Source organism: Neophocaena asiaeorientalis, unplaced genomic scaffold, assembly GCF_003031525.2.
Source record: "Neophocaena asiaeorientalis asiaeorientalis breed wild unplaced genomic scaffold, Neophocaena_asiaeorientalis_V1.1 scaffold116, whole genome shotgun sequence".
Taxonomy (NCBI): Eukaryota; Metazoa; Chordata; class Mammalia; order Artiodactyla; family Phocoenidae; genus Neophocaena; species Neophocaena asiaeorientalis.
Window position 1 is genome coordinate 1,573,269 of NW_020174561.1, and position 16,151 is coordinate 1,589,419.

Sequence of the window (16,151 nt, forward strand, 5' to 3'; positions counted from 1 at the left end):
AGATCTTGGATTGTGCTTCTTTGAGGGATTATTTTGGTATTTTATATATAAATAAGCTACATATGTACATAGATATAAATATTTTATATGTATTTACATACTTATTTACATTAAATGTAAATATAATTTATATTTTACTTCAAGGTACCTCAAAACCTATTTACAGTCAGATGGAATTCTTCTTTTGGAAACAGGAAAACAACCGTAGGCTCAGGGGTTTATGAGATACTGGTAACCTCGCATCACACTTTTGAAGCTTCCAATTCCTAAGTACAGTTTACTTTCTATACTGGATACCTGACAACCACCCATTGTGATCGAATAACGTATGGCTGCACCCAGCCATGAAGGGCTCACACATGGAAGGCTGAAAGCCCAGGCAAAGAGGCCACTTTGGCTCTCTCAAAACGGTTTAAGTATCAATCTGTTAAAAAGTTTTCTCAAGTATTACATAAGACAATACTTTACATCATGAAGCACAGCTGCTGCCTTTGGCAGATACTCCACCAATTACCTCCCACTTAAAATGGGTCCCAGTATATTCACAGACACATGGAATCGGGATGTGTGCATAATCTTTGACAGTATTGTAAGGTCTGAAATTGATAAAGTTAACATTTCTTCGAATGAGAACTGAAATAACAGCCTTGGTATCTTCTCAAACTATAAAGATTCAACTTATTTTAAAAATTCAAACCATTAAAGACAAATTTAAAAACCTGATGTATTTCTCTTTTTGACTTACTTCACTCTGTATGTTAGACTCTAGGTCCATCCATCTCACTACAAATAACTCAATTTTGTTGCTTTTTACGGCTGAGTAATATTCCATTGTATATATATGCCATATCTTCTTTATCCATTCATCTGTTGATGGACACTTAGGTTGCTTCCATGTCCTGGCTATTGTAAATAGTGCTGCAGTGAACGTTGTGGTACCTGACTCTTTTTGAATTATGATTTTCTCAGGGTATATGTCCAATAGTGGGATTGCTGCGTCATATGGTAGTTCTATTTTTAGTTTTTTAAGGAACCTCCATACTGTTCTCCATAGTGGCTATATTGTAGCACTGACATATATATGCTACCATATGTAAAATAGATAGCTAGTGGGAAGCAGCTGCATCACACAGGGAGATCAACTTCGTGCTTTGTGACCACTTAGAGAGGTGGGATAGGGAGGGTGGGACACACAAGAGGGAGACAATATGGGGCTATATGTATACATATAGCTGATTCACTTTGTTGTACAGAAGAAACTAACATGACATTGTAAAGCAATTATATTCCAATAAAGATGTTAGAAAAAACCTGATGTATACATACAAATATATACAGAAATCCATAAAAAATATGATTTCTGGTCTATACAACTGGGAAGGTCAAAAAACACTCTTGAGTGACACAAGGCAGAAAAAAGTAGCAAGATCCCCATAATAATCAGTTATTCAAGCAACTTTTTACAATTGCAACATTTCCCAGAAAAATTCTTCACAATGTGAAATCAAATGTGCAAACATCAAAATATAAAGATAATGATATTTGTTAAGTGTGATACATTTTTTATGGGACATTCATCTGCATACAAACTAACTCTTAGAGCTTCATTCTAATTTTGATCCAAAACTAAATTTAACATGTTGAAGCTACAATTTGATCTACTAACTCAATATTGAATAACTTAGGAAATTTGAAATCTCCATGAAATATCTATCACTTATTATAAAACTTTTAGTCTTGTAATCATTTAAAGAAAAAAATGACTTTACTGTTCTTTTTTCATGCTGATATATTTAGCTCTGTGAAACAGAAGTTTATTAGTCTTTATCTCAACCACTGCTCCCAAGTTGTGCTGACTTAACTTGGCCATGGGCACTGCTATCCTCTAAGCCCTATATGCCTCTTGCCCACTAGTATTGATACTTCTTAGAAGAATTGTATTGGAGCTGTGGCAGACAAGTTATTTGGAATGACTAATTAGAATTTTTGCTATAGGGACAGGTATAAGTGGAGGGAAAGACCATGTCACCAATAAATATTCAAATGCCTTAAGTCATCTGAATTAACATATAAACAGTATATATTTTTCAATGTATCTTTTTTTTCATTTAAGGTGGCTTTTAATCTTAGAGGAAATAGGTAATAAATATTTCTTAGTAATCTTTATAGACAAATGGAGGTCAGAGATAATCACGTTTAGAAAAAGTAATTAATTAAATAAGAAGAAAATTATTTTCTCATCTGCTCTTCACACTATAAATGAAGAACATAAAAAAATACATGCTGAGCATTAAATTGATAGGTGTTTACCCAAAATCTAAAACCAAAAAGTTATTTCATAAACAGAATTACCTGAAAATTGGGTCATGTTTAATATTAGTTAATTATTATTGATTAGAAAATAATTATTTTTGTGCTCATCTATACTGATAAGGATAAAGAATCAAGTTAATAAATATATATTGTTACCAACAATGTTCCCAGCTCTTTTAAGAAAGTTTGAAGACAATAAAAAAGGAAATGATATACTCTTGCCCTGCTTACAATATGTGATGATTTATTTTCAAAAAATTAAATCTAGAAAAATGATGTCAGCAAAATGGCACAGTAAACTGCTTCTTCAAACTACCATCCATCCACAGAAACATGGAAAGCTCTGCAGAAACTGCCAGAATCAAGTTTTTCAGACCTCTGGAAAGTAGTCGAAGATTTACATCATCCAAGCTAATGCTGAATCAAGAAAAGACAACTTAAAAAATGGCAGGAAAGTTTTGTGGTGTTTTTACTTGCCTTTGCCCTGCTCCCTACATGGCTCAGCAGTGGTCTTGAAGACAACGGTCTGCATTCCCAGTGTAGAACAGTGGTCCCTGGTTCTGGAAGTAGCAAAGACCTTATTACAAATTAATGTGTTTATTTGTTCTAACCTATTGGCAGGGATACCTGAAAGATTAATGCAAGGCACTCATATCTGTCCCACCTAACTAGGAATTTACTCACTTTTATAAAGTGGCAGACATTACTTAAAAAAAATTTTAATGTAAATGAAAAACCCACAGCCCCCCTGGGGCAAAAGATTATGCATAAGACATACAACAGACCATCTAAAACCTAGGAGGAAAATCTGGACAGAGAATTTCTTTGGAAAATAAGGGCATTCAAAATGACCCATATATTCTGAGGAATTTAGAAGACCTGTGCATGCCCAGGGAAGTACACATACTTAGAAAATACCTGAGAAGATTCTAAGCTTTCACCTCTGGCTGATCTATAGCCTCAGTGCAAGTAGGAAGTGAAGGCTAAGCAGAGTTCTAAACAGTCGACCTAAGTGTCAAAGGACTGCCCCAACACAAAGCCATTGTGCAAAGACTGGGAGAGTGTTTGAGTATTTTTTGTTTTTTGTGTGTTTGTTTGTTTGTTTATATCTCCTGACATTCATGGAAATCTCTGTAAAATCACCACCTTACACAAGCTAAAAACACATAGACTTCAGTGACCACATATGATAAAGAATAGTATTTTCTGGGGGTGGGGGGATGGGACAATTTGGACTAGTTACTAAATATACAAATGACTTCAGCCTTAAACAATCAAAAACAGCAAATCCTAGGAAAAGGGTAGACTATTATTTCCAGAGTTACCATATATCCACTTTGCAACAACAACAACAAAAACAACCACAGCGTATACACATGAAAAGGAAACTATGATCTAGGTTCACAGGAGAAAACAAGTTGACAGAAACTATCCCTGAGGAAGCCTGAACACTGTAATTACTAAACAAAGTCTTAAATATACACAAAAAGCTAAAGGATACCATGTATAAAGAACAAAAGGTAACCAGGAAAATAATGTGAGAACACCATAAAGAGATAAAAATTATAAAAGAAGAACTAACTAGAAATTTTGAAGATGAAAATAATAACTCAAAGTTTCTCTTTAGAGGATTCAACAGTAGATTTTAGCAGAAGACAGAATCAGTAATTTAAAAAAATGGGACAACTGAAATTACTGAATCTGGAGAGCAGAAAGAAAAAAGGATGAAGAAAAATGAACAAACCCAGGGGAACTGTGGGACATTATTAAACCAATCAACATATGCATTATGGAGTCCCAGAAGGAAAAGAGAGAAAATGGCAGAAAGAATATTTAAAGAAATAATGTCAGAAAACTTTCCTAATTTGATGCAATTCATGAATCTACACTTCCAAGAAGCTCAATAAACTCTGACTGGAACATATTCAAAGAGATTACCAGGAAGACACATTATAATTAAACTGTAGAAAGCCAAGGAAAAAAGTCTTGAAAGTAGCAAGTGAGAAGTAATACATCATGTAGAAGGGATCTTCAGTAAGGTTAACAGCTGATTTCTTGTTAGAAACCATGGAGAATGAAAGGCAGTGGGATGACATATTTTAAATGGTGAAAGAAAAAATAACTGACAACTAAGAATTCTATGTCTGGAAAGAATGTCCTACAAAAATCAAGCATAAATTAAGATATTTTCAGATAAACAAACTCTGGAAGAGTTTGAAAATAAAATGCTAAAAGGAGTATCTTAGGTTGAAATGAAAGAACACTAGACGGTAACTAGAAGCCAAATGAAGACGTAAAAATCTCTAGTAAAGATAACTACACAGGTATATGCAAAACCCAGTATTATTGTATTTAGGTTGTTAACTCCAATTTATATTTCCTACATGATTTAAAAAACAAATGCATGAAAATAATGGTAAATGTATGTTATTAGGCATACAGTCTATACAGATATAATCTGTGACAACAGCATAAGGAGGGTACATATCTGTGTAGGAGCAGAGTGGCTTTTACCTTAATATCAGAAACAAGAGAATGATGCCCACTTTTACCACTGCTATTCAATATTATACTGGAAGTTCTATCTAGAATGGTTAGAAAATAAAGGCAAATAAAAGACATCCAATTTGGAAAGGAATCAGTAAAACTGTCTCTAACCACAGAACACACGATTGTCTATATAGAAAGTCCCAAAGAATCCACAAAGATACTAGAGCTAATAAACAAATTCGGCAAAGTTGCAGGGTACAAGATCAACACACAAAAATCACTTGTGTTTCTATATACCAGCAATGGATAATCCAAAAGGAAATTAAAACAATTCAATTTATAATACATCCAAAGAATAAAATATTTACAAATAAATTTACAAGTAGGTGAAAGACTTGTACACTGAAAACCACAAAATTTTACTGAAAGAAATTAAAGAAAACCTAAATAAAAGGAAAGCCATTCTCTGTTCAAAGTGATCTAAAATTAATTAAAAACTGATCAAAGGCCTCAGTACAAGAATTGAATCCATAAAACTTTCAGAAGAAAATATTGGGGTAAATCTTCATGACCTTGGGTTTGACGATGGATTCTTAGATATGACACCAAAGGCATGAGCAACAAAAGACAAAATAGATACATTAGACTTAATCAAAATTTAAAAACTTTGTGGGCCAAATGACATTATCAAGAAAACAAAAAGACAATCTACAGAATAAGAGAAAATATTATCAATTTATCTATCTGCCAAGGAACAAATATATTTGACAAAAAAACTCAGAGAATTTAGAACTCAACAAAAAGACAAACTACCTAATTAAAAAATGGGCAAAGTACATTAATAGCCATTTTTCCAAAGAAAATATACAAATGACCAACAATTACCTGAAAGGATCCTCAACATCATTAGTCATTAGGGAAATGCAAATCAAAACCACAATGAGCTATCATTTCAGACTCACCAGCATGTGATAATTGTAAAAATAGAAAATGACAACTGTTGATGAGTATGTGGAGAAACTGGAGCCCTTGAACACTGCTGGTGGGAGTGTAAAATGGTTCAGCTTCTTTGGAAAACAGTTCTAAGTTATACATAGAACTACCACTTCACCCTGTAATTCCTAGATAAATAAACAAAATAACTGAAAACAGGTACTCAAACAAGTAAATGTACATGCATGTTCATAGCAGTCCTGTTCCCAATAGCCAAAAGGTGGAAACAGCCCAGTGTCCATAAACAGCTGAATCGATAAACACTATGTGGTATATAAGTACAACTGAATATAATTCAGCCACGAAAAAGACTAAAATTCTGATACATTCTACAATGTGGATGAATCTTGAAAACATTTTACAAAGTGAAGGAAGTTAGACACAAAAAGTCACATGTGGCATGATTCTATTTATATGAACTATCCAGACTGGAAAAATCCACACAGATAGAACACATTTGGTGGTTGGCAGGGGCTGGAGAGAGGGGAGAACTGGGAGAAATTACAAAATGGTTAAGGGGTTTTCCTTTGGAGTGATGGAAATGTTTTGGAACCAGATAGAGGTGGTGGTTGCACTACATTGTGAATATACTAACTACCACTAATTGTCCATTTTAAAGGGGTTAATTTTATGTTATATGAATTTCAAGTCAACAAATTCTTTGAAAAATTAAACTGTAAGAGGGATTAAAGAAACGTTGGCACTCACATAATATTTTAATTCAGGAGTGGGAAAACTACAGCTCTGGTGCCAAATCAAGCTTACCAACTGTTTTTGTACAGCCTTTAAGCTAAAATGGTTTTCATATTTTTAAATGGTTGAAAAAAAGAATACAAAATTTCATTAAAAATACTAGTCTGGTTTCAACTTAATTAAACTTGGAGAACCTTTTCTACTGTCTATTCTTTGGATATTGAAAAAAGATGAAGACAACCTTCCCTTTTTATATGACTCTGTTGCTGCCATCTTCTGAAAAAAATGATGTATTAATTGGACCCAACTTAGGTAACACGGTCTAGTGCAAAGATTAAGGAAAGGCATTTGGAGACCTGGGTTCTAATTATAGTTCTAACACATATTAGGAGTGTGAAATTTGACAACATACCCTATTTAATCTTCAGTTTTTCATCTGTAAAAGGAAATATTAGCAATATCTCAAGGCTTCTGTGAAAGGTAAAAATAAGTTATGAAGAATTCATGTCACATAGTACACATACAGCACAGTGATAATTTTCAGTCATGAAGAGACAGATAATTTTTTCTCTTCTAGATTTTAAAAACAATTTCCTAAGTAGCTTCTCAGATCGATAGATATATTGGCATACTAATTATTACTTTTTTTTGCAAAAGTAGACTATTTTTAGAGCAGTTTTAGGTTCACAGCAAAATTGAAAGTACAGAGTTCCCATATGCCCCCTGCCCCTACATATAACAATTCCCCTTTTAATATCATAATCAAATATTTTAATAATTATAGGACAATTAATTATAACTTTCTTTCATGATATAGGCCCCTGTTCTTTCTCTAGCACTCTTCACCTCAATATTGCTTTTCCACTAGTGATTCTAGAATGAGGGTGAGAATCCCTATACTGTGAGTAAGACTTTAGGACTCAATACTATTTCCTCTGGCTCTAAAGATCATTGTATTGTGGGAATTCATTGGCTCACTTGTTGGCTCCTTAATCAGCAACAAGGCAAACCAGCTGTGTCTTAATCCCCTTCTGCACAGGTTTGCAGAGGTTTGAGTGGGAAGGTAAAGAAAACTTGGATTCTTTTGTTTAGACTTTACCTGAGCCTCATGCTTGTGAAATCTGTAGTTACTAATCACTGAGGTCTTAGTCCTTTGGTAAGTGATTAACAACCTTTCCTAGAAGACTACTGGACTTGTTAAAATTTAGATGTAATATTGATCTTGTCATAACCATCTATTTCTCTAGATTGATCCACTCTCTGTATCTTATATCATGCTTTGTTGGCAAGATTTGACTCATTCTTTCTGCTGGTCATCTCTACCCACCTAAGTGTCATAGGGAGACATCATCAACATCATCATCTAAACTTATAATGTCTAATATTTAGTGAGCACAAAGAGTAAGATGGACATTATAATGAGTGCCTATAATTTAATCCTCAAAACCTTATGAAGCACATAATATTATTAGCACCATTTTACAGACACGTAAAGTGAGAATTTGACACACAAAAATAACGCTAATACTCTTTAATGTTTACAGCGATGGTGAAAATAACTTTCTCTTAATCCAAAGATAATATAAATATTTGGATAAGTAATATTAATAGTAACTTAATAATAATAAACTCATTCAAGAACCAAACTAGGAGATCCTTACTCTATTTGGAGTGCCAATGACTCTCATATTGCTTATCTCAATTGGTTAGTTTTTAATTTGTTTATTTTTCCTTTCCATTTCTCCACATACATCCCTCCATATACAATTCAACTTATTTTTCTTATCTCATCCTCCCACCACCATTTAATCATTGATCTCTCATGACAAAGTATGTATTGAAACCATGCTAAAAAATAGTTGATGGGCAGGGAGGGTAGGAATATTTGTTAAATCCAGTTTGATTTAAAAATAAACAGGTGGGGCTTCCCTGGTGGCACAGTGGTTGAGAGTCTGCCTGCCGATGCAGGGGACACGGGTTCGTGCCCCGGTCCGGGAGGATCCCACATGCCACAGAGCAGCTGGGCCTGTAAGCCATGGCTGCTGAGCCTGCATGTCCGGAGCCTGTGGTCCACAACGGGAGAGGCCACAACAGTGAGAGGCCCGCGTACAGCAAAAAAAAAAAAGAACAGGTGACCTAAATAATTTACATCAATCTAAGTGGAAAAAAAAAATTTTTTTTCTTGAATAATTGTAGCTGTTTTACCTGGTTGTAGGTCTTGATTGACTTTATTACATTGCATTGGGTAGAGAGGAAGTTCAACTGTTTTGGGTAGACTGTTTTACATTAATCTAGTTGAGAATTTCTCAACCTTGGCACTATTCATATTTTGGGCTGTTTAATTCTTTGCTTTTTGTCAGGGAGAGGCTCTCCGGTGCACTGTAGAGTGTTTATTAGAAGTACTCCTGGCCTCCTAGATTCCACTAGAGGAATTAGATTCCATTAACATTTTCACTCTGTTATGACACCCCAAAATATCCCAAGGCATTGCTAAATGTCCTTGATGGGGGAAGTAGGGTTAGATAGCCCCAGTTGAGAGCCACTGGTCTAATCTATTGTTCGGTGTGTCTAGTTGATTCCCAGTAACCACCTTCAACAAATTTTGAATTTACGGTTGAATCTGGTAAATTTTTTTCACAAAGTTTGAAGATAATTTGTGGCATGGTCATGATTTTTTTTTTTTGCTGTACGTGGGCCTCTCACTGTTGTGGCCTCTCCTGTTGCGGAGCACAGGCTCCGGACGCACAGGCTCAGCGACCATGGCTCATGGGCCCAGCCGCTCCGCAGCATATGGGATCTTCCCGGACCGGGACATGAACTCGTGTCCCCTGCATCGGCAGGTGGACTCTCAACCACTGCGCCACCAGGGAAGCCCGGTCATGATATTTTCATTTTACTTTTTTCTGATTTTTATTTGTGAATCTTTTTTATTGTATTTTATTTTTAGTTTTGATTTCTAATATCTGGTAGGTATTTTCTGCTCCATCCTGAAAACAGACTTATTCTAGTTATATCAAATATGAGAAATGAAAGACTACTGCATTCTTCTGTTGCAAAAATAACTCATTGTGATGAGGATTTTGAAATCCAAAAAGGTTAGTCAATTTGTTTAAGGATTGGTAACTAACTTGAAGCAGCCCAGCAAAAACCTCTCCATCCACAGGCTATGAATGAATACATTTTATTCAATGTTGAGACTCTGTATTCCTGTTACCTTGAGTTGATATTTTGAAACATCCATTGCATTACTTACTTATAAACCTCTTTTACTTGATAACTTGACTTTTCAAAATCAGTAACCAATTCAAATATTTCCAATGTCTAAGGCAAATCAAGTATTTCTTATTCATCTGAAAAATCATGGTATCTGAAATAAACATAGTGTGATTCCATAGCCTATTTTCTGTTGTATAAATAACACAATGAATTTCAAATTAAATCATGTATAAAGCTATATTTTTATAATTTCTTCATTTGGAAAGAGACTATAATAATTAAAACTAAATCACAAGTAATTGAACATGACTTGTTAATGACCTCATCTTATGTCATTCATCATTTTGTGTATAAAATACAAACCCCAAATCATTAAGTTATGCATGGAAGCTTTAACTTTTGTTTTAAACTTTATTTTCAGGGTCACATCAAAACAGGTATCAGGGGGCTTCCCTGGTGGCGCAGTGGTTAAGAATCCACCTGCCAATGCAGGGAACACGGGTTCGAGCCCCGGTCCGGGAAGATCCCACATGCCACGGAGCAATTGAGCCCGTGCGCCACAACTACTGAAGCCTGCATGCCTAGAGCCCGTGCTCCGCAACAAGAAAAGCCACCACGATGAGAAGCCCACGCACCGCAACAAAGAGTAGTCCCCGCTCGCTGCAACTAGAGAAAACCCGTGCGCAACAACAAAGACCCAACGCAGTCAAAAATAAATAAATAAATAATAAATTTAAAAAAACAAAACAGGTATCAATACTTGCACTGCATTCATATATTTAGATTTCAGGCTTCCCTCAATGTGAGTCACTTAAAATATAAGCCAAGTCACTGGCATAGAGATAAAAATCTCTGGTAAATGAAACAAGAAGATATGCCTTGAAAAACAGTATAATCTCCTAATCTGTAGGCCACAGTAATCCCACGAGGTCTGCAATCACTGGCAATTACTGCATTTTTACCCTTGTAGAAACGGGACTGAAAACATTTAATTTGGGACAATGTGAACTGAATACCAAACAACTCCTGTATGCTATTTGGGCTTAACTGGTTTTGAAAGATATATAATTATTTAACATTTAAAACTGTCTTATGCTTTCTTTTCAATGGCAGAGATATACTTTCCCATATTTGTCTTCACGGAAGATGATAACTATAGAAATCAATGTAGGTATTAATATCAGCATTTATAAAGGGCCTACCATGTGTCAAAAGTGTATGAGTGACTTAAATCCTTCCTCAGTTATTCAACAGTGAGGAGCCTATAAATACAACCATTTTGCAGCAGAAGACACTGAGTCTTAGGGCCCAAAACGACTCATAAAAGCTCACAAAGACCAGTAAGGGGTAGAGCTGGGATTCAGGTTTCATTTCTTCTTTCTAGTGCACTACACTGAAACACTTCCTTGTATATGTCAATAGTTAAACAATTAAAAGCTTTCACAGCAAGGGACATTTGAGAAAGGTCTTATAAGTATGCTTCTTCTCAGACTAAATCGGTTTAAGGTTATTTGAAGAAGGAATAACAAAGAGAAAAGTAACTTGGTGTACTTGATTAGGGCATATTTAAGGGATGACAAGTTGTCAAATAATTCAGGAAAGCAGGAGTGCAAAGAAATTGAGTACAAACCTTTGGAAAGTGAAGAAATAAAATCTTCCTTTCTCCCCGCAAAAGATAAAACTCTGTATGCAGGTTATGTTAGATTGTTTAGAGACAGATGGGAGGCAGGGAAATAATTCTTTTCAGCAGCAGCATAAGTAATTTTCATGATTCCATTTGAGGAGCTATTCAGTTGAAAAGCAGCATAGTACTCGAAGAGCAACGACAGCAGGTTAGGTACATCCATCATTAGCAGAGAAGTGACTGAATTCCCAAAGGGACTTTCAGGTTATATTGCTAAATGAAACATGTGGCTAATTTAAATTAGAATTATTTATGCACCTCCAGTTTGTGACAGGTATTTTGACATAAAGTCTGAAGAAGAGACTTGAGGTGATGGCTTCAAAAACTAGGAGGGATAATGGAAGACTCTGATACAGTTTACTGCAAGTAATGAACACATGGAACAAATTAATAGTATCTGGAGACATTACAGAAAGTATTGCAAATAAGTTATAAATGAACATCTGAAAATAGGAAGAGAGTTTTTGAATTGATAGTGCCATGTCAAATGTCGGCTCAGAAACAAGCAGAATGGGAGCAGAGTTGGAAAATAACTGAGAAAATAGTAACAATAATAACAAAATGTGGAACTCGGGGAAACTCAAGAGCACATGACTTTACGATGGCACCCGTTACCCCTTTCTGACAGACAAGAAAAGAAAAATCAATAGTGTATGCTTGGTTTCAGAGTAGTTTGAACTATCTGATTTAGTGTCTTGAAAATAATCCACAGAGGTCAGGACTGTCAAAGCATTAAAACAAAAAAATCTAGAACTTTGAACACTCATACTTTCTATTTACTAGTTTCCTCTTCTTGACCAGAGAGGAAGAATGAAGGGGAGGAACAAAATTGTCAAAACTGGTAGTGATTGGGGCTTCCCTAGTGGCGCAGTGGTTGAGAGTCCGCCTGCCGATATAGGGGACACGGGTTCGTGCCCAGGTCTGGGAGGATCCCGCGTGCCGCGGAGCGGCTGGGCCCGTGAGCCATGGCCGCTGAGCCTGCGCGTCCGGAGCCTGTGCTCTGCAACGGGAGAGGCCACAGCAGTGAGAGGCCCGCGTACCGAAAAAGAAAACAAAACTGGTAGTGATTGGAAGTATCATAAAAGTCAAAATTCACTTTTTAAAAACTTGTTTGTGGACTTCCCAGTGGCGCAGTGGTTAAGAATCCGCCTGCCATTGCAGGGCACACAGGTTCGATCCCTGGTCCGGGAAGATCTCACATGCTGCAGAGCAACTAATTACTGAGTCTGCGTGCCACAGCTACCAAAGCCTGCGTGCCTAGAGCCCGTGCTCTGTAACAGAGAAGGCAACGCAGTGAGAAGCCCGCACAACGCAACGAAGAGTAGCCCCCATGCGCTGCAACTAGAGAAAGCCCACGTGCAGCAACGAAGACCCGACACAGCCAAAAATAAATAAAATAAATATTTTTTTAAAAGATTAAAAAAATAAAATAAAATCCCACAAGCCACGTGGCAAGCCAAAAAAAAATTTTAATTAAAAAATAAAATAAAATAAAAGCTTGTTTATTCACCAAATAGCCATATATAATTATGGCTTCTCACCTGGCAAATCACCCATTTTGGGCCAATAGGTATATTTTGATCTATTTCTATTTTTTATTATTTCAACTAAACTATTCTTTTTGACTCCTTTTCACATAACTTTTATAAAAGTCATAATATTAAATAAAAGCAGCTAACCAAAAATATTTAAGAAGGGAAGAAACTTAACTTCTTCTACCTGGATGTTAAAAGCAAATGGGAGGATAAATAGAGAGGTATTTTAAAATCAAACGTTAAAATCTGTAAAGTTATTTGAACAATTAAATGCATCCTTCCTTTAGACACATAGTTTAACTTCGTAAAACTATGATGATATTATAAATAAAACATTAGAGCTACCACCCTAAGAACTGTAAATATGGCAAGTTGCATTTTCTATGTCTGTTTTTCAACAGAGGAATTACTCAGTTTGGGGACTTTTTCTCCTAGCTAATATTTTTGTGGAGTTCCTTCAAGGCAACCTTTTCACAATATTATATCAAACACATGTTTTCATTTAAGTAGCACATATAGCATGAAGTTAAGAGTGATTAGGCCACTGTACAGGTTCTCTAAGTGATTTGCTCTATTCCCCAATCACTGTAGAAGGAAACACAGGACTCTGTGAAGCAAATATTAGAAATCAATAGGGATATAGCTGAAATGTGCCTTAGGCAACATATTAATGAACGATAGGAAGGTTTTTGTTTGTTTATTTCTATTCATTTTTTGCAAATATAATTTTTAAACATAAGATAACCAGACTTTAATAGGAACTGAAGTAATCGTAGCCATCATGATACTTGATCCCTCACATGACTTACTTTGAAATATATCTAGAACAACATACAATCCTCCTGAGAAGAAGACCAGGCACAATGTCAGTGCAAACACACAAGAAAACATGAATTTTTACATCTTTGCTATTTTGAACTTATATTAACTTCACCAGAAAATCATTTTTTATGTTTTTCTTAAGATTCAACATCACTTAATGGAAAAGTGGTCAACATTTACCGAATATACATACTATTTATAATCATTTGATCACTGTTAGAACAATTGTAATTGCTGATATTTTTGCAAATTTTAAAGTGTAATTTAATACGTTGTTGTTATTGCACGTACGTACAGACATACAAAACTTCCCCAGCTCATTCTGCTTGAGGCTTGGAAACTGCAACACTGCAAAAGCAATAGGTATACCTACCGCTAGATTTTATTATTATCTCCACTTAAAGGAACCAGGGCTCCTCCATCCTGGGTTGGCACAGGAAAAGGACAAAATGTGCCTGGAGCTCTACTTGTTCCAAAAAGCAAGGAAGCTCACATCAGTGAGATGTGCCAGGAGATGGCCTCCCCTTCTGGTTGAGATGTAGTAATGGGGGCTGGATTTACTCTCCCACCTGAAATAACTAATAAATGAACAATATAATACGTGAAGCAATAGTTTTTAAGACATTGGGCATCAGACAAGAGAGGACACTGATCCCTGAAACATGGAAAACAAATAAGGTGAACACTATGATTGCCCCTACTTAGAGCCTGGGCAGAGTTTCAGCGTCATGGTGCTGAACTCAGGCAGAGCCCCTGGAATCCTTCAGGTGATGAGATGGAGCTCTGCAACTTGGGAGATCCAAGTGTCTGTAGTTCACAGGACAGAGTACTAAAAGCCAAAGAGCTGTGGAAGAGAGAAATATGGAGATCTGAAGGTCCTGCCAATTATTTAGCTAAGTGCTAAGTGAGGAGACTACCTGGGGCTAGAACAGAACCACACACAAGGATTTGTAGTGGAAAAAAAGGAGGGGGAGAAAAGGAACAAAAAAAAAAAATAAATGAAAGAGCCCCAGTGAGCTGGGGGACAACATGAAGCAGCCTGATACGTAAGTAATTGCAATCCTGAAGACAGGGTGGCAGAGCAGCAGAGAAACATTTGAAGAAATAAAGTGATGAATTTTTTTTTTTCTGATTTTGTGAAAACAATGAACTCACAGATCCTAGAAACTTATTAAAACCCAAGCACAATAAGCATAAAGAAAACACATCAAGGCACAGTATAACTGCTCAAAACCAGTGATAAAGATAAAATCTTAAAAGCAGCCAGAGGAAAAAAAGAGTCACATTGTTAGGGAGAGACAGAGATAAGGATAATACCAGGCTTCTCAGTGGAAGTAATATGTCAAGAAGATAGTTAAACAATATATTTAAAGTAGATTCATTAAAGCCTGTCAACCTAGAATTCCATACCAAGTTAAAAAAAGTAACCTCTCATAAATGAAGACAAAATAAAGACGTTCAAAACTACAAAAGCTGAAAGAACGAATCCCCACAGATCCACATTCTAGAAATGCTAAAGGGAGTCCTTCAGTCAGAAGGAAAATGATACCAGATAGAAATCTGGATATACACAAAGAAATAAAGACATTGGAAATGGCAATTCAATGGGATTTGTTACTTATTATTATTATTATTATACTAGACTACTGTTTCAGGGGGTCCCAGGAAACACCCTCAGGCTTGATGATTTGTTACAAGTATTCACAGGACTCTAGAGTTGCTATACTTATGGCTAGAATTACCTACAGCAAATGATACAGTTTAAAATCAGCAAAGAGGGACTTCCTTCATGGCGCAGTGGTTAAGAATCTGCCTGCCAATGCAAGGGACATGGGTTCGAGCCCTGGTCCAGGAAGATCCCCCATGTCGCAGAGCAACTAAGCTTGTGCACCACAACTACTGAGCCTGCGAGCCACAGCTACTGAAGCCCACATGCCCTAGAGCCCGTGCTCCGCAACAAGAGAAGCCACCGCAATGAGAAGCCCATGCACCACAACAAAGAGTAGCCCCCGCTTGCTGCAACTAGAGAAAGCCTGAGCACAGCAATGAAGACCGAATGCAGCCAAAAATCAATCAATCAATCAATCAATCAATTAATTAAATCAGCAAAGGGAAAAAGTTAATGGGTGAGGTCCAGGAGAAACCAGGTATAAGCTTCCAGAGGAGTTGTATGGATATGCTTAATTCTTCCAACAACAGTATGTGTCAACATTTGTGAAATGTTATCAGTCGGGGAAGGTCACCTGAGCCGTGACGTCCAGGGTTTTAATTGGTGGTCAATCGTATAGGGCATTGAGCCACGACTTTTTACAATCAGACATAGCCTGCTGTTTCAGATTTCTGTACCAAGATGAACTTCTTTCAGGTAGGTTTATGAATGGGGAGCTAGTAATATGTCCATATGT